The 22,150-nt window shown below is 35.6% G+C and overlaps 1 long non-coding RNA gene across 1 annotated transcript; it reads left to right on the forward strand.

Annotated features, from left to right (window-relative positions):
- Positions 1 to 707: 707 nt before the first annotated feature.
- Positions 708 to 3,854, forward strand: LOC142352979 (uncharacterized). The gene is made up of 3 exons (XR_012761013.1): positions 708 to 838; positions 1,283 to 1,410; positions 3,724 to 3,854. It is a non-coding gene; the product is annotated as an uncharacterized LOC142352979 (long non-coding RNA).
- The last annotated feature ends 18,296 nt before the right edge of the window (positions 3,855 to 22,150 follow it).

Genomic DNA, 22,150 nt, shown 5'->3' on the forward strand with positions numbered 1-22,150 from the left:
AGGTCAAAAAGCAATAGTCCAATGTACGTATATGCGACTTTGCTGAGGTCACTTTGCAATTTTGACTTACAACTCAAACCACTACGACATTCGGAGTGTAATATTTCGGATCTTTCAGACGCATGTGCCATATTTTTACATAATGATTTACCATGTAATGACACGTGCTCTTTTACTGGTGGGTGCATACTGGGGGCACAAACTGATAAGATCCAATATTTCTCAGTTTGTTTTTTAGAGTGGCGTAACCTATACAATTAATTTAGGGCAAAAAAGTTGAGACTAAACACTTAATGCCATCCCATTTCATGCTAAAGTTCATTGACAATGTGCTTTTAAAACATTAATTGACAATATTCAAATAGTGAATATTACCACATGGTTGGTATCGCCACCGAAAAGTTATCAGACTCCGAGTCGAAGCCGAGGTGTTATGAAAACTTCGAGGGCGATAACAACCGCGTGGTAATTGTTTTAATCAACACCATGTTTGCTTTTTAGACCACAAGTTTATCAAACTAATTCTATTTTTAGATTTCGAGTTTATCACCACTCTTTTATCGCCACTGTTTACTTAGCAACAGTGGCGAAAAAAGAGTGTGATAAACTCGTAGTCTAATGCTGAAGATTTTTTCCATTGTCGATCGGGCATTAAACTTTATTAAACTGGCAGTATATTTAACTGCTATTATCGCAACAGGTGTTGATTAAACGACTGGGTTGAACTAACTTCTGCTTTTGGATTTAGACTGATTTATTATTGTTGTCTATGTTCCCACACAACCAAGATTTAAATTTTAATTTATAATCTATCTGTAATTTATGCTCCAAGAAAAAAGTAAACGCTCAAATTGCATTTTTACATGGCGAGCTGTCTGATTTTTGAACTGCCCTACTGCCTTTGAAAATAATTCTATTCTTGATAAATTTGTAATTGGGAGCACAATGATTCATATTGGAAATCTTTTCAGCTGGATTATAAAGTTTCTCAATTCGCAATTTTTTCAAACTTTGTAATATCACTTCAAAGGAATTCGAAAAAAAAACGTCGGCATAATGACTGCAGGATTAATTTTAACATATTTACATGGGAATCTCAATTGACACTTTTTATTCTTTTTTAAAGCTGTTTTATCTGCTGTGAGAGATATAAAACATTTCCATAATTTTCTGTAATTTAATTTTAAAAAATATCAATAGCCAATCGGGGTGTAACTGAAAACCCTCCAAAAAGAGACAGTATGTAGTGTAAAAATACGATTTGAGCATATACACTTATCAGTCAGTTTAAAAAAAAATCAATGAACGAACAGCAATCTCTTCTATTAGTTTTTATCTCTGTATCCTTTGTTACATATAGAATTAGTTCCTCTAGTAGAATCGTCAATGATCAGTTAGTTCAACAGAAAGGTGAGGAAGTTTTTATACTCAGCTCAGTGTGATCACTCAAATTGACTAAATATTTTAATTTACTAAGACATTATATCGGAGCAAGAGTCTAATTCTACTTTTGATCACATTTAAATTCAGGAATATAATCAGGAATTATTTGTGTCTCCACAGCTCAGCGGGCGCAAAATATATGTCTTAGACGACAATTCTTGTATATTACATTAATCGATTGTGATAAATTTTCAAATAACAGTGGAGGCATGGTCAAGTTGAACAGATTTCACATTAGGATCGACCATGTTCAGCATCTCTTTATTTCTGTAAAATCATTCTAGGATTTTTAGTACTTAGTACTTGGAATTCTTATCCAACGCTTAGTGTGTATGCTGTACTGCACTTGTCTTCCCGCATCTCAGCGCAGAACCAATATTTTTTTTAGTAAAAACTAAATTTATTCTGAAATCTTCTCGGCCTGAAGTTAAAATAGAATCATTCGAAAACAGAGTTCATTGTTTTTGGGCAACAAAAAGAAAATGAAAGTATTTTAATAATTATTGGTAATGAAGTCATTGAAGAGTCAAAGTTGTTAAAAAAACCTAAGGGTCCACCTGGATAAAAACTTCCAAGAATAAATTTTCAAGAAGAAATAATTATCTCCATCAAATCGGCTTGCGGGATAAAAACCATGTCACTTCGAGGTTGCGTCCCAATATCAAAAAAGAAAAACATCTCTAAAGGCTTTTCTCTTGAGCCATTTACATTATTCTGCATTTTTAGTTCAATCAGTAGATAACAAATTGAGTTTGACTTCTGTGAAACAGTCAAATTGGAGTTCTCGAGCATGTTACAGTCGAAACAAGATGGAGTCAACGCAAAAGCACAGCACTAAGTATCCGATGCTCTATTTAGTATACTTTCTCAAATTGGAAGGAGACTGACCTAGTTTTGGAAATTGACAAATGAATTCCTACCGGCATTTAGACAACCAGAAGAGAACACACTCCCTGACTGGAGTATAATTACTAGTCAAATAACTAGTCAAAACTTGAACGCACAAATGTTAAACAAAAAACTCCTGGAGACTTGAATAATCTACCAATTCAGCTAAAAGCTCTAGTACAGGAAAAAAGCTAAAAAATTGATCTTATGCCACAGTTTGCAAAATGTGACAACTAATCGCCTAATGATGTCATCAGCTGGCTAGCAATTATAATTTTGAAATTATTTAGGGTCTTATATCTTTATTCTTGTTGCTCATTGGTCCAGCAGGCCATAACAAACACTATAGGGTCACATCATTTAAACTTTGACTTGCTTTCTCCACACTCCTGGGAATTCCTGTTACAATGAAAAAGATGTATCACCCGGACTTGAGTCTCAGAGCATTTCAGAGCTGAACTAGCGCATTGCAAGCATGAAAACCTAGTTCATTTCTGAAACATTGAATCTCCAGAATATTTTATGTTTCTCTTGATGACGATTATATTGATGTCATAGAGTTCGCGCAGCTTAAACTTTTCCTGTATAGTCTGCAAATAACTCACACCACAAAATTAAGTCTGAGCAGAGTAATGTCATACAGTGATATAACTTATAGTAAGTTAATTTGTAGGCATTTACTACAAAGCCCATTTATCTTAGTGGTTAAGTCTTGCTACGCAAATTAAATGCTACAAGTACCCACGGGGAGTTTGAGTCGCATATAAAGCAAACCTTATTGGCGGGATTAAAGCGGAACATATTATTTTTCATGCAGTAAATTTTACTCAAAAATTATGACTGGCCCGTGTAAATTGGGACATGAATAGATTACTGGCCATCCTAAAAAAACAGAATGTCTCTAGACTGATTCAGCGCTGATTTGCTCTGCCACCAACCTCCACGCAACTACTTGGTTATAAATTAATTTTATATCAAGAGTATATTTGGCTATTATATGCTAAGTTACCTCCATTATAGTATTGTTGAGGTCAGTTAGTTCGCTCAGGCTAAATTTACGCTGTAAAATCTACAAAATACTCACCCGCAAAATGCCAAACTTCCGTAGCTTTAAAATGTTAATAATTTTAGTAGAATACAAGTTCTTTGTACTTAATCCAGCTTGTAGACCATTACCACATAATTTGCTTAACTCAGTTACGACTTGCTACGCAAACTAAATGTTACGGGTACCCACGCGGAAGCTTGAACCGCATAAATGAAAGAAGTACCTAAATGCGAGGGTGTTTTCTAATTGTGCCAAAACCTTGGTGCGTCGATGTCGATGTTGGTTGAAGTAAATTATATCGTAAATATAATCTCTTGAAAGAGGTTATTTTCGTTGAGTTTCAGTCGCCAACCAGCAGAAATTCCTTTCGGCAGAGAGAGCGTTCGAAAGAACAATATTGGCAGATGAAGAACAGTCTCGATGGAGGAGTGCAATGAAGTCTGTCTCTCTCATTGACGACTTCCCTACTTTGGATCCAGAAACAGATTTCCAGTTTAGATATTTTGAGTCTTGCCCATCAGAGCGCCGTCAAAAATGAATAGCTACGTCATAATAGTCTTTCAATTGCTCTTGAACGAAGTTCAAACAAATTACTGCAAACGTGTAGATCTTTTTAGTGCAAATTTTTCGCTTGACCGTTTTTGCGCTTTTCTTCTAGAACATTTTTTGACTTCTCAAGTGACTTTTTCACGCTTTCATTCTCCATTTTTGAGTGGTCGCTATTGTTCTCACTCCGAAGTAAAGCTTGCTGCTAAAATAAAAACAATTCCCTCATAACAACAATCAGGAACTAAAAGCCGAGTGGGCAGTGCTTCTGATGAGGGATTGGGAGGATCATGAATCGAATCCCCGCGTGGTCAACTGTTTTTGCATCCATAAAGAAAAATTGATCTAGCTACAGCCCCTGATTTAAATTGCCTCGCCTGTCGTTCAAGAGCAATTCTTCCAACATTAGTCGGTTTATATTTCGTTTATTTGTCTGTGTGTAGATTAATCCCTATTAATATGAAAGCGTTAATATGCGAAAGAGTCAAAAATTTATTTTATCAATTACTTGATCTTCCTTTTTGTTCCGACCCACTTTATATATACTCTGCAACTAAATATACTCAACTCGTTTCTTTGTTCAGTCAATTTTCGCCGACCAAAATTTTCATCGTAAAGGATTGTGAGTGGTATCATTAGAAAGCATTTTTAGCGTATAATTTTGAATCAACAAGAATTTTTCGAACTTCGCTTTCTCCAAGGAGTTTACGGAGGTTTACAGATTTATGAACGTTAGCCTAACTTCCGTTGTTTTGCTCACATTTTTTTTGTAACTCCTGCATACAATTTTATCAATTTTTTCAAAAATATGATTAAATTGTAAATGATAGTCTGATTGGTGTTACGTTTAAAGATAGAAAAGAGTTGGTGAATTATTTGAATCAACTGTTTTGGCAAACTTTTCAGATAATTTTTTTGAAAAACCAGCGTTTGATCCTTTTTTTCAAAAAAATAAATGTCCAATATGCTTATTTGGCCCACTTTGTCCAGTTTGGCAGGCAGTCCATTTTTTTGGTTTTTTTATAGTCACAGAGCAGAATGAATTATGTAACAACCTCAAATATTGACAGGTAAAATTTTTGTTGAAAGGGAGGCCAATGAAAAAACATAACAGTTTCATCGAAAAACGTACAGTATGCTGTTTTCAAATCCGTTTGCAAAAAAAACTGTGAGTTAAATTTTATGTTCTGTCTAATGTGCAGTGTTTTGACTAAGTCTCACTGATGACATTTAAGTCTCACTAATGACTAAGTCTCACTAATGACATTTTCCTAAAAACTTCAGTCCTTTATCTGCAAAATGTTAGTATAATCTTATTGAAGGAAGAGTTCGCATTGTTTTTCAATTGAATTATAAATTAAGTTTTTTTTAAATGGTACTACGAGTTTTCATAAGTTTTTGATTTTTTTTAACGTTTCCCTTTTTTTGAGGTTCTGTTTGCTGCCTAGTGCAATCATCACCCTAATTGCACATAATTGACCAGTCTGATATAACACAAGTGGCGCTGAAATAACCCGCAATTGATTACATTCAATGTTTTTACTGAATAGGTTTTGGTCTTATAGGCTTGATCTTATAGGCTTTGTCGTTTCCTCACAAAATTGACTCTGAATTCTCTATGTATTTGCTCTTTTTGTAGACGTAGGAGAATTTGGATAAAAAAGTTATGTTTGAAGTTATAAATGAAGACTTTAGATGAAGCACAGTTGATAGATACTTGCTTTCAGGACTATGAATTTAATTGTTTTCAAAAGTTTAAAAGTTTTTTTCTAATTTTGCCCTTTTTTGTTTTATCTCTACTTGCTAGTTATACTGAATAAAGACAGATAACATATCTTTTCTGGTGAAGTGCAAGTTATTTGCTTTAGTTTACGTTTTATCTGATGCTTTTATGACATTAAGTAGTTCTCATTAAGTATTTTTCATGATAAAGGACAGACGTTGACTTTTGGTCGTAATTAATAGTTGTTTTTTCTTCTGCTGATTTTGTTGTTTTTCTTGTCGCTTACGCTCCTTAAGGGTGGTTATCATAGGCAAGAGTATGTTTGCTGCATAGTGGTTAGAGCTATACCGAATATTTAATAGATTAAACCAACTATTTTCGAACATTGTTGTTTTTTGAAATTTTTCAATCGTTTCCTCATATGGTGGACAATTAAGTCAAAAACGTGGTTAAGCGGTTCGGAACTTCATGTGCGATATTACATTACCGAGCCTCTTTGTCATGATTCAGACTCGAATTAACTTCATTAGAACGTGAGTACACTTTTTCGAGACAAAAGGTAATCATTTGAATTGACTTTACATATGGTTATTCTTAATAACTCAATCAGTTTATAAAATTATCCCAATTGCAGCTCATCAAAAAAACAGCACAATTGGTCCAAACAATTTAGTTTTAATTGCTCTCGAACAAAGTTTGAAACAATTATTGTGGTCCTATCTGTCTTTTTGTTTTCATGTGAAATTTTGGGTTGATACGCCTGAAATTTTTAAGTTTTACATGCTTGGAGTTTTAAATAATGCGTGATCTAAACTGTTTGTCGTTCTTTTCAAGTACTTGAACTCAATATTACGCTATTTTTTTATGCTATTTATAACTCGCTATTTTTTTACCAAAAATCAAATGAAGAAACCAAAAATATTTCCACTATTAAAATCTGAAACATTTTTTGTTGTCTATAATAAACTTTAGTCACATCATTTGAAGCCCTTTAGTAAGGGCATTGATTCTCCTCAAGTGCTAATGAAAGAACAGTAAAACCCGTTTAATTCTAGGTGAAGCAGGCTACGACAGAACGTTGACTGACATTAGTTGATTATATTTTAAATTCTGTCTGATCTAAATGCTATCAATTGGTGAATCGTACGATTATATTGTTCGCATTCTCAGCTGGGCCGAGGAATTTGGCCAAAATTATGTAAGATCAGCGGCAACTAGCGTTGACAAGTCGGAAAATTCACCGCAATTTTCTTACATAATTTTGCGTTGAATGCGTTGAATTTAAAGACAAAAATTCAACGCATTCAACGCAAAATTATGTAAAAAATGGCGGTGAATTTTTCAACTTGCCAACGCTAGTTGCCGCTGATCTTACATATTTAGCGTTGAATTTAGCTCAGATCTTACATATTTTTGCGTTGAATTTAGCGTTGATCTTACAAAAAATCAACGCGTAGAACTCGAACCACTGACCTCCTGTTTACTTGTCGCCTCTTCTACCATTGCGCCACCGTAACTTGGTTTCCTTAAGAGCCGCAATCCTTATAAAGCGTAGATCTTACATATTTTGCGTTGAATTTAGCTCAGATCTTACATATTTTTGCGTTGAATTTAGCGTTGATCTTACAAAAAATCAACGCGTAGAACTCGAACCACTGACCTCCTGTTTACTTGTCGCCTCTTCTACCATTGCGCCACCGTAACTTGGTTTCCTTAAGAGCCGCAATCCTTATAAAGCGTAGATCTTACATATTTTGCGTTGAAATTAGCGTAGATCTTACATATTTTGCGTTGATTTTAGCGTAGATCTTACATATATTGCATTGAATTAAGCGTAGAACTTGCATATATTTCGTTGAATCTAGCCTAGATCTTACATAACTTCAACGTATTCAACGCATTTACCATGTGAGAAGTACGGGGAAAAATTTAAATTTTTTTTAAGTTTTGAAAAAAATTTGAATTCCTAAAATGGTCTGAAATGGTTTTTGCACCGTAAGAGAGCAAATGGTTATTTTTTGCTGACTTCATTTTTCTCAATTGTGCAGTATAGGGGGCGAAACAGTAAAAAAATTAATTTTTCGAAAACAAAACTTGAAAAATTTGAAATCTTCAAATGGTCTGAATTGGATTTTGCAATATAAATGAGCACTAAAAAAGATTTTTTCTGACTTTTTGTTACTCACCTTTGGAGTATAGGGATCGAAATAGTGAAAAAATTAATTTTTCGAAAAAAAACATGAAAAAGTTTTGAAATCATAAAGTGGTCTGAAATGGAATTCAAAAAATTCAACCTAAAATTTGTAAGATCTAAGCCAAAATTCTGCGCATTATATGTAAGATTGTTGTTGAAAGCGTTGAATTTATGTAGGCTCTACGATAAATTCAACGCTAAATATGTAAGATCTACTCTACATTTCAACGCTAAATATGTAAGATCTACGCAAAAATTCTACGCAAAATATGTAAGATTGGCGTTGAATTTATGTAAGATCTACGCTAGATCAACGCTAAATATGTAACATCTACGCTAAATTTCAACGCTAAACATGTAAGATCTACGCCAAATTTCAAAGCAAGATATGTAAGATTGGCGTTGAATGCGTTGAATCTATGTAAGATCTACGCTCAAGCGTAGATCTTACATAAATTCAACGCATTCAACGCCAATCTTACATAATTTTGCGTTTTTTAGCGTTGACACCTCGGCCCGGGCAACCTCAGATATACCGCAATTGGTTGAAACAATTTGTTGATTGCAAATTTTGAATCATCTGACGTTCTAGTTTTTGTGTCTACAAGATATGCGAATTGCTTTATAATGGATGATAGAGAAATGTAATTATGAAAAAGTCGGCTGAGGTTGGACTTCAATTGGAAGAGATTTTTAATTTCTTTCGATTTCACTTCTCAAGTGGCATCTTCAAGCTTGACTTTTTGGTTTTTTTCTGAGTTAATTCATTTGCGAGCATTCAAAAATTAAATCTGTTGCTAAAATAGAACCGATAAGAGAAAAAATTTTTCATATGATGAATCGTATAAATGATCGTATAAAAATATCAAAGATGAATCGTTAAATGACGTCCTTGAGAAAAAGAAAGCTCTAAAAACTCTTATGCATTTAAAGCAGCAAAAACCTTTCAAAAACACCTCCTAAACCATTGTTTCTTACTGAAATCTTTATTGATATCATATATAAACGCTTTTCTTCTAGACTATTCATTACTTTTTTCCTTTTGTTTATCGTCTTATCACCATGGAGAGCAACGAACAACTATCAATACCAGTGATATCTGAGGTCGTGAGCAACAATTACGCACAACAAAAAATTGAAGCACTTTGAAAGGAGGTTAAAGATCTGAAACAAAAAATTATTGAGCAAGATCAGGAACTACAAATTCTTCGGGTAAATCAAAAAAACATCAATGAACGATTGCGGGCCCAGGAGAGGTATTCTCGGAAAGATAGTGTACTCATTGTGAATCCCTCATTTAACGCGCGCACTAGTAAAAATGTGACATGTGACACATTGAAATTTTTTGACGATTTTCTCGGAGTGAAATTAACGGTTGATAGCGTTAAAGCATCTCATATAAAACCCAACACTGAGACAGAATACCAAATTTCAACAGTGATATGCACGCTTATTTACTTCAATGATAAGTTGGAGGTTTTCAGGAAAAAAAGAGCGCCAAGGAAATCCAAAAACCATATTAATAATAAGAACATATAACTGAACAAGCCACTACCCGAAATCGAGGCATAGATAAAAGTTGAAGCAGTAACAAGAAAAATGATTGTCAGTACACATAACTGCACTATCTCTGTTTTGGTTGATCGAGGAAGCCTAAAACCAACATACAAAAAGACCAATGATGTTGATGACTTGGATAATATTTTGGCTGTGGACAAAAATACGTAAAACGCGAGGTCAAACAACAATGACCATAATAATCATTATTCGCCGGCTCACAAAAAAGCAGAAAACGAGAAAATACTGACAATGACCAAAACTTCAAAATATCAGAAATCTTGGTGAAACTCAATAATTTTTGTTAACATATTACAATAACTGAACTGTTATTAACACAGAACTTAACGTGTGGTTAATTTTATTAACAGCGCAAGAGATCAATTAGGATAGGCTAAGGTTAACTTAGTGTATTTTCTCTTCTATAAGCGTGACTGTCTTGCTTGTGATTTCCGCAGGTTTTCATTAGCAAACTGTGATCTACGCAGTTTTGCTGATGGCGAGAGATGGTTAAACTATATTAAAAAAACTCTGTGATTTCCGCAGAGGAAGCAAAAGAAAAGAAAAGAAAAAAAAACTTTTTATTATTACATTTTTTATCTTTTTTTAAACTGCTTGTAATTAAAAGATTTTATTTGGTGGGAGGATGGTTTTGATAGGCATAAATTTGCCGCCAGAACGCGCTGCTCTATTATTTTCTAAAATGACATCTCAAATCTCCACTAAAAACAATAAAAAAATTCTATACTTCAGCAAAAATAAAAGATCACTGCCGAAAAATTTTGACGGATTCAAAAAAAATTCAAGAACGTGAGACACGGGCAATTGCGGTTTGCTTAACTGAAGCGTGGCTAAAGCCAACAGATAATAAACAAATTTTTAATCTAGCAAATTACAGTAGCTTATTTAGTTCGGAAAGAAAAAAGAGAGGTGATGGCGTTGTGACATTTTGTAAATTGCCCGGCTAATGCAAAATTCCTTGCAAAATTAGAAAAAGTGTCAATTCCGGCTATATCAGTTCTGATAAATTATAGAGGGATGAAATAGTTATAACCTGTGTATATATACCGCACCAATGACGCTACGTTTTCTCAAAAAGTACTGAAAACAGCTGTAAGCGATCACTATACCATTAAATTACAATTTTCTGAAAATACCAAATTTTTCAACAAAAAATGTAACAGGATACAGGTATGGTCAAAATTACAGAACACCGCTAATCTGAATCAAATCAGAGCAACAATTGTGTCTTACAGCAACTTTCTGCTCAAGAAAAAAAAATCTATCAATTGCAATTAGTCATTGATAAAATTCCAAGACTTTTTAAACATTGAACTGAACAAAATAATTCCGGAAAAAATTCATCTGTTAGAAACAAGAGAAACTGGATCGACAACGAAGTAAAAATGCTGCTACACAAAAATCACTTAAAGCAATTGTATTTAAAAGAAAAGTTTTCATTAGCTAAAGCAAAATATGAAAATCAACCCAAAGTAGTTAAGAAATTTGTCAGGAAAAACATGAGACAATACTATCAATTAAAAACAAATAAAAAAGATGGTCAAAACACTCGAAATTTTTCTGATGCTCTAAAAGAAATAATGGGTGAATCCAAAAACCTAGAGATCAAGGAAGTAGAGTCAAACCTAGAGATCAAGGAAGTAGAGTCCCCTTCGCAGACATTGGGGAAAAACTTACAGAAAAATTTACTGCTAAACGCAATGAGACCTACTCAAAAAAATTGTCAACAGTCTATTTCTCAAAAAAAAAGCAATAACGGAGATAAGCAAACTTTTGAGTGATATGAAAGTGTAGATGCTTTCAATTCGAATAATTATTGCATACGGTTACTTGCGCCATCAATTTCACCCTTTCTCTGCGAAGTCTTTAACTCCCATCTGAATTTTGGTTTGTTTCCTGATTGCCTGAAAATTGCATAAGTAAACCCAATTTTCAAGCAAGGGGACGGTGGTAAGTAAAAATTTTGAAAAAACTATCTTGAACAGAATTATTGTTTTCCTTAATAAAGAAAAAGTGTTAATTGAAAATCAATTTGGTTTCAGACAAAACCGCAGCACAATTGATGCATTGGTGGAACTTAGCAAAAACGTTCGATTAAATTGGCTAAATAATAAACAAAATACGATCAGTACTTTCTTGGACCTCAAAAAAGCCTTTGACACCGTGGACCACCAAATCTTACTAGCATAGTGCTCCAGTTATGTTCTAAGAGGACATGTTTTGGAAGTTTTGAAGTCCTATTTGAGCAGAAGACTTCAATACACTGAAATAGGCTCGAGGACGTCATCTATGAGGAGCATAGAAATTGGTGTCTCACGAGGCTCAATAATGTGTCCTTTGCTTTTTATTATATACATTAATGGTCTGACCCTAGAAACATCTGACATAAAATCCATCCTCTACACAGATGACACTGTAGTTTATACAAAAAGTGAACCCAAAACAAATGAAACTAAAATCAATGTAATTCTTCAGAAAACAGCCTCTTGTTGAATAGAAATCGACTGATTTTAAACGTTGAGAAGACAAAATGAGTCGACTTTTAAAAAAGAGTGCAAAAAAAGTCTAATTTAGTTTTCAAGAACATGCTAAAAATTTAACGAAAAGAATGTTAAGTTTATGCTCACTTCTCTACCGAATTAGGAAGGTCCTAACAACAAATCAGTCAGTTCAAGTCTATCGAACATATGTGCAACCAGTAATTCAATAAGGAGTCTTAGTTCACGCTAACACAAGCAATCAAGTACTCAAACCCCTGAATCAAATGTTGAAAAGAATAGCCAGAATGATAACATTCAAAAAAAGTTTGACTCCATATCAAGTAAGTAGAAAGAGCTGCTACTCTATAATTTATCAGAGCTCCACTTGTATGAAATACTCAAAATGGCATTAAAAATATTACGAAAAGAATGTGAAATCCCAGTTTTAAAAAACTGTATCTCACGAAAATAGCTTCTCAAAATAGCAAAAGCGCGAAACAGTTCTCGCAAATTGTGTTTATTTAAGAACAAATTTGACAACTTCTAACTGCAACCAAAAATTCGTAAAATGGTTAATTGCTTGATAAACTTTTTTCCAAATAATGTCAGCTTTATTTTTGATCTCTCAAAGCGGCAACTAAAGGACTTTTGTCACAATTTTTATTTAGACTTATTTTTTATTGACGATGATGAGTTGCTATCATGGTTTAAAATGTAAGAACAAACCGAGTACTAAACTCCAAGCTTCCAACATTTTTTTAATGTAGCTAGTAAAATTTTCATAATCTTTACATATGATCTTTGATGTTTACGATCTCTTTCTCCAGAGACACTTGAAAACAGGCCAACCTTGGCCTAAAAGTGTTCTCCTGGAGTATTAAATGCATAAATGAAGTTCGATTTTAACTTCTAAATGTAAAAGAGCAAGTTTCTTTTTTTTTCAAATCAATACTCTGGAAACAATTTATTATATCACGAGTAAGAGGACATTTTCCGGGACAAATATCGGAGAGCTCGAGGGTTCGAATCCTTCCCAAGTCGGACGGTTCTGCACATAAAGATTTATCTAACCTACATCATAAAGATTTATCTAACCTGAAAATCATATATCGGTACGACAAAGCAGGTATGGGATGGCAGGATTGTTAAACCACGCAACTGTGTTACACCACCGAGGAACTATGTCACTTCCAGCTGGCATTTTAAGTTTTCTGTCACAAACATTTGGATATTTCTGTTATGACGTTTGCCAAAACTATTATTTCAGAATAGCGTAACGGTTCAGAATTTCTCTTTTGTTTCCATACTCTTTTATAAGCCTGAAGAAACTCGATGGTGAAATGAGAAGTAATTGCCTAAAAAGTTGCCCAAGTTTCACAGTAATTGCCTAAAAATTCAATTGCATTGCTATGAAGACCCGGGTTGCTCATCATACAAATTTCCTAGTAGTCATACTAGGTCATATATGATTCCTAGTAATCATACTAGGTCATATATGATTTGTATGATTTCCTAGTAGTCATACAAGGATCAGACAAAATATCAAACTTTACACTAATAAGCTTAATTTAATACGGCCTAAACAACTGACACCAGAAAAACAGGATCATTGCAGCCATTCTATAAGAACAAAAAAATTTTTTTCCTTGTAATCATACTAGGTCATATATGATTTGTATGATTTCCGAGTAATCATACAAGAATCATACAAATTTTTTTAATGGCGCAACGCAATCGTAATGTTAAAAAAGACTTTCATTGAGAAGAACAAACACCATAAATAGCGTTGGCAAACCTAAGCAAAGCAAAAAAAATGGACATTTCTTTGTAATCATACTAGGTCATATATGATTTGTTTGATTTCCTAGTAATCATACAAGGATCATACAAATTTTTTTTAATGGCGCAAAGCAATCGTAATGTTAAAAGAGACTTTCATTGAGAAGAACAAACACCATAAATAGCGTTGGCAAACCTTAGCAAAGCAAAAAAAATGGACATTTCTTTGTAATCATACTAGGTCATATATGATTTGTATGATTTCTTAGTAGTCATACAAGGAACATTAACAAATTTTAAAAGTTTTATTTAAGCTGTCAAATTGCGTTTTTTCAGCTTCCTGTAAAAACATGAATGGGGACGAAGTCACAGTTACAGCAAATCCAGAGTTTTCAGCCAATGGATTTTTCAATCCAATGAAAAAAAGTGGTTTTTGAATTAACCTTATTCATCTCTCATTAGAGATGGTTTATTTTCACAAGCTGTATTCGAACATTAGAATAAAAATTTGTGTATGATGTAACCCATCATGTTAACCAACATGTCATTATTAAATCAGATCTTCATCAGTGAAGGGCTTTTCAACAGGTATTGACATGCGTTTTTACATAATTTCACCTGAAAGTTAAAAAAAACTGTCGGTTTTTAAAGTTGTTTAGGTTAATTAATAAGCAAGGATTGAACCAAATGAGCTCAATCTAACCGCAAAAGTTTGATAATAATTTTGTTGTTACTACGTACACTTTTTGCGTGGTTCTTGACGATTGGTTGTTGATCAAATTAAAAAAAAATTGAGTAAGCGCAAAATTTAGTGATAATTCATTAAACAGTGTTTTGTATCTTTAAGGATATGCTATTAATGAAAATGTCTGCATGCTCATTGTTTTGGTTCAGATTATGTTTTCTTAGAATGCACTAAGTACACGTCATAATAAATCACCATCACCTCCAAAAATGGCGAATATTCTGATTTTTTAGATGATTTCTCTTTTTAAATTGGTTCACATTAAATTTGATTGATTTATTATTGATTTGACTTTTAAAATTGATTTGACTTGACTGATAATTCTAAGCCCAATTTTGGCCTCCTGACTTATTTTGTTGTGAATAAGATGTTGTTAACTTGATGCCTTCTAAATTTTCCTTTGACACTTTGCATTTCGATTAAAAAAATCTTTTGCAATCTGAATTCATATAAATATCCATGTTTTGTTTTCTCTCAACCTTTAAAATCAGCAACCAGTTTAGTGAAATGAAGGACCGAGAGTGGTGCTCACCTTTCCTGTGAAGTCATTGAGCCGAAAGGGTACCATTCTATTCGTATCTGGTGAGACAACCAAAAACAGATGAAAGATATATAAGACGCACAAAATTTCTTTAGTAATCATTTTAACTTCAACCAGTAAGCTAAGCCACATGTCTGGTGGATTGAGCACCGAGAGTGGTGCCCACAAGGCTTGTGGCGTTGAACGAACTATCCACGGGCTCCTCATTTTTATCTCTGCTGTACAAACTAATAACACATGAAAGATACAAGACAAAAAAAATTTCTCTAGGAATCATCTTTAACCTCAACCAGTTAGCTAAGCCACATGTCTGGCGGATTGAGCACCGAGAGTGGTGCCCATGAGACTTGTGGCGTTCAACGAACTAACCACGGGCTCCTCATTTTTATCTCTGCTGTACAAACTAATAATACATGAAAGATATAAGACAAAAAAATTCTCTAGGAATCATTTTTATCCTCAACCAGCTTTAACCTCAACCAGTATATAAGACGCACAAAATTTCTTTAGTAATCATTTTAACTTCAACCAGTTAGCTAAGCCACATGTCTGGTGGATTGAGCACCCAGAGCGGTGCCCACAAAGCTTGTGGCGTTGAACGTACTATCCACGGGCTCCTCATTTTTATCTCTGCTGTACAAATTAATAACACATGAAAGATATAAGACAAAAAAAATTTCTCTAGGAATCATTTTTAACCTCAACCAGTTAGCTAAGCCATTTGTCTGGTGGATTGAGCACCGAGAGTGGTGCCCACAAGACTTGTGGCATTGAATGAACTCTCCACGGGCTCCTCGTTTTTTATCTCTGCTTTACAAACTAATAACACCTGAAAGATGTAAGACGCAAAAATTTTCTTTAGGAATCATTTTAACTTCAACCAGTTAGCTAAGTCACATGTCTGGTGGATTGAGCACGGAAAGGGGTACCCACAAGGCTTGTGGCGTTGTGTTTATTGTGCAAACTGCCCCCACCCGCATTTAGATCCCTGTTGTATCAACCAATAACATATGAAATTTATGAGTCGCGGGAAGTTTCTTACTTGAATTCCTGAATTCTTGAAACAGTGTTTTAATCCGCATTTTAGATCGATATTGCAACCACCTTTTTGTCCGATAAAGGAGATGAAAATGCCAAAATCCGATTGCGCTGAGAGTGAGCTGTCAAAGGCTCGGAAAATGTTGTGGCTGTTTGTGGAGAAAGGGAAACTTCAGCCTTTTCTCATTTCTTACAACAGTGTGATGTGGCCACTGGACCTGTCCATAAATGACAAAGTTAAACTCCGTAATTGTTGCCCGACTGACGTCAAGCTGGTCCACCAATCCAGGAAGATCGATTGCACCCTAAAGGGTGTAATAAATAAGAGCACGGGTGACGATGTCTCGAGGGCAATCAATAATGTAAAGGATGATGGAGAATCAAGCGAACATGGCCACGTTGAATCTCTACTAGATGATAAATGAGTTTTGGAAAGAACTGCGCCAAGATTTGATTAAGTTTAAAAAACCCAAGAAATATGATTTGCTGGTCATTTTTGCTTCGCCTAATTTTCTGCTTTGTTCAATGTGAACCCTTTGTACCTACTCTGTGATACTACCTTTTCGTTTAAAACAGGATAAGTTTCATTTCAATCATGTTTTTGTACGTTAATTGAAAGGGTTATAGCATCTCCTAGCCCCTAACAGTTTCTGGTTACTGTCATCATGTGCATGTCTCTGGTATCAAGCAGTAACGTACATACAATATTTGAGTTCCAAATATTTAAAGGGATTGGTTTCAAGCTTCAACCAATTAAACAAGCCGAAAGTTTTTTTTGATTTGCTTACGTTTCGGTTTTCAAGGAATTGTTCAAAACTGAACGATAGAATTAAGCCACAGGTCTAGTGGATTGAAGCACCGAAAGTGGTGCTCACGAGACTTGTGGCTTAAATTGAGCCAACCGCGCGCGCCTCATTTTTATCCCTGATGTATCAACCAATGACACATGAAAGATATAAGACGCAAAAATGTTCGTACGGAGATTTTTAACCTCAACAAGTCAGCTAAGCCACAAGTCTGGTGGATTGAGCACCGAAAGTGGTGCCCACAAGGCTTGTGGCGTTGAATGAACTATCCAACGATAATCAGTGTGAGCATTTTTAATCAATTTTGTAGATCAAAAATGATGCGATCAAATCGAGTTAATAAAGGAATTTCGTCTCAAAATTTTGACAATTTTGACAATGATCTAATGAAAGAGGCACGGAGTCTGATGTGGGTGTTCGCGAAAAAAGGGGACCAGAATCCTATACTAATTGCATACAACAGTGTCATGTGGCCGACTGAAATGACCACTCGACAAAAAGTCAATTTGAAAAATCGCCCGACGAAGACGAAGGTCACGCTTCTTTACGAAAATAGAGAGATCGAGTGCTCTCTAAGTGTTGTCCTTAATAAGAATGCGATGTCTGATGCTATGGAATTTATACATCAGAAAATGGTTGATGCTGACGGACAATTGAGCGATGTTAGCTATTATGGATCTCAGCCGTCACCATCACCAGCCAGATCTAGCCTTAAATAGCCTAGCACCTCACCAGGGAAGCCCAAGTCGAAAAAGAGCATCACATTTGTTCCAAACACTTATGAGCCCTCAATATCGCTCAATGCTACGGTAGAAGAAAATAGTTCTGAGAACTATTGCACGCAAAAGGACATTCGGACACCAACCGAGAGCTCGGGTCACGCCGAAAACAATTTTTCCGATATAATTGACGTTGTTGACGAGAAGTTGCGATAGATCATTGCCGTTCAAGAGGAGCACGCAAGAAAAATAGCCCTTGAGAACAACAGATTCAGGACAAGATTTGCTGAGCTGTACAAGAAACAACGGGGTGATCAAACCCCAGTTCCCGTTGTCTCGTCATCTGCAGATCCTCTGATGTTCGGAGAACTGGACTTGATGTCTCTAACTCCTATAGGAGGACCGTCTGCATTCGGACGTCTTTTAGCCGCAACAATTTTTGGTGCCGATTACAAATGTGAGCTAATCCATCAAAGGCTGGGAGTAAAAATTAGGAAGAATAACTGTCGCACTTCGGCTAATGCTGAAAAGGAAGCCCTTTCCAGAGAATGCGTAGGACGATTTTATTGCAGCGACACTGTAAATGCCCTCAAGGAAGCTGTACGAGGTGCAAATCAGTACGGCACCGACTTGAAAACGAGATACGTAAAGGCAACTGAAAATGACGAGAACGTAGATCCGAACAATGTTTCAGTTTGAAAAACTTGACTTTGCTTTAGAGGCCGAGTGTGGTCTCGGAACCGAACTTTCTATTCTTTTTATTTGTTTCGGCGGCTCGCTCAGTTTTGATATGAAAGTTTGAAAGCCAGTAAGTACGCAGTGCTCTTATTTATAGCGTTGTATGTTAATTTTTGTTTACTTTGAAAGGAATTTGTATCCTGTTTTCCATGATTCTGTATATTCAAGAAGTTAACAATCTAAAATTGAGCCCTTTTTTGATTAGCAAAGCGAATATTCAACATCGGAGACTCCTGTGCAATTATAAAAACTTGAATAGGGTTTTAGAAATTAGCGCTCTATCTTGAGAATTGTTGCTAGTGCAATGAAGCACCGATTGTGGTGCTCACTAGTTATCAAATTTGGTTTCTGCGAAATTGTATTAGTGCAATGAAGCACCGGTTGTGGTGCTCACTAATTATCAAATTTGGTTCTTAGGGTCTTTTTATTACGGTTTTTTAGATGGGTTTCAGCTGGGGATATTTTTAAAATGAGTTTTTACCGGTTTTAGATACACCCCATGTCTTGAATTGCAAATAAACATGTGCTTGACTCTAGCTCGGAGTCGGATGACAACGATTCATTTACATTCGAAGATCATGAGGGACGCCAAAACTGTGAGAACTCCGAAACAATAAATGTGAACTCACAATTAGAAGATGATCAAGATAGAGATGATGTAACACAAGGAAGATTTGAGCCGACACCTTGCTCGTCGTCAATGAACATAAAGGCTACGCAATCTTCAACTCCCAGAGAAACGAATAGTCGGGCACAAGTTCTTTCTAAAAGACTGGACAACCTAATTGGTCAACATCAGCACAGGTTGAAGAAGATTAGGCGAGAGTTGAAAGCGGATAATGTTGAGTTCCTCAGCGTCGTTGCGAGTGAATTGTCTGGAGAACCGTTGTCTGCTGATAACTCATCCAATGAGCAAGTCATGTTCAAGGGGCGCAATTTGATGTCAATTGTTGCGACTTCGGATCCTAGTCAATTTGGTCGCGACTTAGCTAAAGCAATTTTTGGCGAAGAAAAAGACTGTGCACTTATAAACTATATGATTGGGAAGGAGAGATGTAAAACTAACTCACGGCCTCGTGTTGACCTCCAGCTGGAAAAACTTTTTTGCAAAATAGTTCGATCGAAATACCCTCGTGAACCAGAATACTGTCTACGCGAAGCTCGAATTGCTGCTAATCAATTGGGTTTGGACTACAAGAAGAAACAGTTGAAAGCAGACAACTGCTTGGATGTTGATGAAAGTGACGAAGATTTGTCTTGCTGTAGTTTTTTCCTTTAACTTTCGAGAAGCCGAAAGAGGCTTAAAAAACGCTTTCCTTTATTTTGCTCTTTCCTTTCAGCTATTTAATTGTAAATGTTGCTTGTTGATGAATTGGCGTTTCCTTCTAATTTTCTGTTTCGTCAAACCAAACGACGTACTTCTTGCTTTCCTGCCATTATAAAATGTTTCTTTGCATCAAAACTTGACTACTGTGCTGTGTCAGATAATAATCTTAGTTGCTTCATCTTTAAATTGCTGCAATATTTGTAATAAGCCGCGTGTGGCATGCAATAAGTTGTTCAGCGTTTTTTCTACCTGCTGTTGATTGTGATTGTGATTGCTTTTTTGTTGATTTCCTATATGAAAAAATTGTTTTCAGTTACATTTTATACCTAATCAAAATAGGTGAGGGTCAATCAACATAAGTGACTTCTCATTGCTCCTCTAGTAATAAATGAAGGTTCTTGATTGTCTTTCTGTATAGTGTTTTGTAGCACTGATAGTGGTGCTCACTAGACAAATGAGGTTTAGTAAAAAAATTTCGATGTAGAGATCAACCCATTAATGTAATGGCAAGGTATTCATCTGAGAAAACTCGCCTTTGCCGTCGGTTTTGGATAAAAATTATGACAGGGATTATGAATGAAAATTTGCTCTCCAGCTGGTGAAACGATGGGGTCGAGCAAAACGATATGTCAAGACAGAGCTGCAGAACGTTAAACGAAACTTGTAATTTTTGTTGAGTCCTGTCTATTTTAATTAGTTTGCTGTTTTTCTTTTATCTAACGTAACGCCGATAGTGGCTAAGGGAATTTTTTCAAAACAGCGCAAACTGTAATTAAATTCAATCGTTAGTCGTCCCATTCTATGGTTCTTGAAATGCAAGCCGACAAGCAAGTGAGCAAAGCAATTATTTTGGCACAATGTGACAACTTAATTTCGAACAATTTATTGAAAAAGAAGGGACGTCAAATAATGTCAATGGTTGAAGATATTGACTATGATTACATTAGTAATTGGATTGTAACAGATAATCGCTATAAGAAGTGCGCCGAAACACTTAAAAATTGCTATAATGAAGCTCTTGTTGCAGGTTATATTTTTGAGCATGATGTATTTGGTGGCTATGGTTTGTTCTACAATTGTGATGTGCCTATTGTGGTTTCTAAGAGACGTGATGTTTTGCTGCACAATCTCTGTGTTTTACTTCAATAGTAAGCGACAGTGATATGCCACTCTTTAAGCCGATTTCGATTTTTTCTGGTACTGAAGCCTGCCGCCAAAACCGTATTATGGTTGGCCCGGTAAGATTTGCGAATCATTCTTGTTGTCCAAATGCGGAATATGTTGCTTCTTCGTTTGGCACTTTAAAATGTGTAAAGCTCAAATTGTTGAAAACACTTAGCAAAGGAGAAGAAATAATTGTTTTCTGTGGCAGCAGTTTTTTCGGCGAGGGAAACTGGGAATGTAAATGTCCTCATTCCTCCATGCATTCTGAGCGTCCAATGGTTTTCAGCGAGAAACAAAAATCGCTTATATCTACAAATAGTGAAAAACGTTTTGTTCGTCTAAGCAATCGAAAACGGCGCAAGCCCCTCCAGAAAAAAGTTCTCAATTACGAAATGCGTTTTTTTTGTCGAGTGATTCGAGTGTTGAAGAAAACCATACCTCCATCCGTCAGAACTCAGTCGAAATGTCGTTGGATGGCGACATGGAGGAGTTTGACGGCAGAAATAATGAGGAAGATACTGAGCAAATAGAAACGACGGGGACAGTTGTCTTTGATGTGGAACAGGATGGAATAAATGACGATACTACGTTACATAGTGATTTGTCGTCAGTTGCTGAGAGCAATGATAACGAAGATTCAAACACAAACAAAAACTTTGAGATTGCGTTGACCTCAATCGTTGCCAGGCATGTCACCTCAGACAAAGAACTTAAAGATTGGATGGGATTGATGAAGGCCTCTTTCCCTAATGCTGACATTCCAAGCTATTCGCAGATGAAAAACCGTCATCATGTCCCCCAAACTCAACACAACTCCTTTATAAAAAGTTGTGGAACCGGTGAGTACTGGATGCTAGATTTCATGAACGAAATCCTTCAAATTTTGAAAGCTAACCTCGATGTTATAAGTAATTATTTGCTAACGCGTGACTCATGTTATGACTTGAATTTGCAGCCCTGTCTCAACTTTGAGAAGAAAGAACTCACGATCTCATTAATTATGAACTCAGATGGTGTACGCATAATAAAATCTAGTCCTAAGCATCTGTGGCCTGTGTGGCTAGCGCTGGCTGATCTGCCTCCAAAACTGCGCAGTTCATATAACAATATCGTTCTTGCAACTCTTTGGTGTGGTGTCGGCAAACCGAATTGGGATGAACTCTTCACGGATTTTGAGCAAAAACTTACACAGCAGTTTACTGTAGAGTACAAAAATGTTAATTTCAAAATCATTGCGCAAGTAGTGTTACTGGTTGCCGATATTCCCGCCACTGCTTCGACGCTTAATATGCATCACCATCTCGCCAAGTTCGGTTGTACAATGTGCTTAATTGAAACAGAAACTGAAGAACGTGTTCGGTACTTCCCCTTGAAAAAATTCCCTCCCCGAGCA

The sequence above is a fragment of the Convolutriloba macropyga genome, chromosome 14 (genome assembly GCF_964194025.1).
Source record: "Convolutriloba macropyga chromosome 14, txConMacr16.3, whole genome shotgun sequence".
In the NCBI taxonomy this organism is placed as follows: domain Eukaryota; kingdom Metazoa; phylum Xenacoelomorpha; order Acoela; family Convolutidae; genus Convolutriloba; species Convolutriloba macropyga.